This window comes from Podarcis bocagei (genome assembly GCF_964188305.1).
Source record: "Podarcis bocagei genome assembly, chromosome: 15".
NCBI lineage: Eukaryota > Metazoa > Chordata > Lepidosauria > Squamata > Lacertidae > Podarcis > Podarcis bocagei.
This window is the reverse complement of record NC_138141.1, coordinates 13,643,589-13,645,695: the sequence shown is the minus strand read 5'-3', so window position 1 is coordinate 13,645,695 and position 2,107 is coordinate 13,643,589. Positions and strand designations below refer to the sequence as shown.

Genomic DNA, 2,107 nt, shown 5'->3' with positions numbered 1-2,107 from the left:
ATTCGCACTTCCTTGCCTGTGTAGGTTCCCTCCTCGCCCCATGGAGCTTCAGTGGGATGTACTTTTTTGTGCTTTTATAATAAATAATAATGAATAATTTATTTATACCCCTCCCATCTGGCTGGGTTTCCCCAACCACTCTGGGCGGCTCCCAACAGAATATTAACAATGCGATAAACAAAAAACTTCCCTAAACAGGGATGTCTTCTAAAAGTCAGATACAGGTGAAACTCGAAAAATTAGAATATCGTGGAAAAGTTCATTTATTTCAGTAATTCAACTTAAAAGGTGGAACTAATATATGGGGTAGACTCGTGACATGCAAAGTGAGATATGTCAAGCCTTTATTTGTTATAATTGTGATGATTATGGCGTACAGCTGATGAAAACCCCAAATTAACAATCTCAGAAAATTAGAATATTAAATGAAATCAGCAAAACAAGGATTGCAAATAGACCAGTATTGGACCTCTGAGAAGTAGAAGCATGCATATGTACTCCGTGCTTGGTTTGGGCCCCTTTTGCATCAATTACTGCCTCAATGCGGCGTGGCATAGATTCTATTAGCCTGTGGCACTGCTGAGGTGTTATGGAAGACCAGGAAGCTTCAATAGCAGCCTTCAGCTCCTCTGCATTGCTCGGTCTCATGTCTCTCATCTTTCTCTTGGCAATGCCTCATAGATTCTCTATGGGGTTCAGGTCAGGCGAATTTGCTGGCCAATCCAGCACAGTAATCCCATGGGCACTGAACCAGGTTTTGGTACTTTCGGCAGTGTGGGCAGGTACCAAGTCCTGCTGGAAAATGAAATCGGCATCCCCATAAAGCTCGTCTGTGGAAGGAAGCATGAAGTGCTCCAAAATCTCCTGGTAGATGGCTGCATTGACCCTGGACTTAATGAAGCACAGTGGACCAACACCAGCTGATGGCATGGCTCCCCAAATCAACACAGACTGTGGAAACTTCACACCGGCAGACTGGAGGAGGGCAAATGTTGTCCCTATTTTCAAAAGGGGGAAAGAGAGGACCCAAATAATTACCGCCCAGTCAGTCTGACATCAATACCAGGGAAGATTCTGGAGCAGATCATTAAGAAAACAGTCTGTGAGCACCTAGAAAGGAATGCTGTGATCACCAATAGTCAGCATGGATTTCTGAAAAATAAGTCATGTCAGACTAACCTGATCTCGTTTTTTGACAGAATTACAAGCCTGGTAGATGAAGGGAACGCAGTGGATGTAGCCTACCTTGATTTCAGCAAGGCATTTGACAAGGTGCCCCATGATATTCTTGTAAAGAAGCTGGTAAAATGCGGTCTTGACTATGCTACCACTCAGTGGATTTGTAACTGGCTGACTGACCGAACCCAAAGGGTGCTCATCAATGGTTCCTCTTCATCCTGGAGAAGAGTGACTAGTGGGGTGCCACAGGGTTCTGTCTTGGGCCCAGTCTTATTCAACATCTTTATCAACGACTTGGATGATGGACTCATCACCAGTGTGGTGTAGTGGTTAAGAGCGGTAGTCTCGTAATCTGGGGAACCGGGTTCGCGTCTCCGCTCCTCCACATGCAGCTGCTGGGTGACCTTGGGCCAGTCACACTTCTTTGAAGTCTCTCAGCCCCACTCACCTCACAGAGTGTTTGTTGTGGGGGAGGAAGGGAAAGGAGAATGTTAGCCGCTTTGAGACTCCTTAAAGGGAGTGAAAGGCGGGATATCAAATCCAAACTCTTCTTCTTCTTCTTCTCAAGGGCATCCTGATCAAATTTGCAGATGACACCAAACTGGGAGGGGTAGCTAACACCCCAGAGGACAGGATCACACTTCAAAACGACCTTGACAGATTAGAGAACTGGGCAAAAACAAACAATATGAATTTTAACAGGGAGAAATGTAAAGTATTGCACTTGGGCAAAAAAAAATGAGAGGCACAAATACAAGATGGGTGACACCTGGCTTGAGAGCAGTACATGTGAAAAGGATCTAGGAGTCTTGGTTGACCACAAGCTTGACATGAGACAACAGTGTGACGCGGCAGCTAAAAAAGCCAATGCAATTCTGGGCTGCATCAATAGGAGTATAGCATCTAGATCAAGGGAAGTAATAGTGCC

General features: G+C 45.1%; 1 protein-coding gene across 1 annotated transcript in view; it reads right to left on the bottom strand.

Annotated features, from left to right (window-relative positions):
• VSIG10L2 (V-set and immunoglobulin domain containing 10 like 2) overlaps positions 1 to 2,107 on the bottom strand; it is a 174,004-nt gene that overhangs the window by 120,620 nt on the left and 51,277 nt on the right. The window lies entirely within an intron of this gene.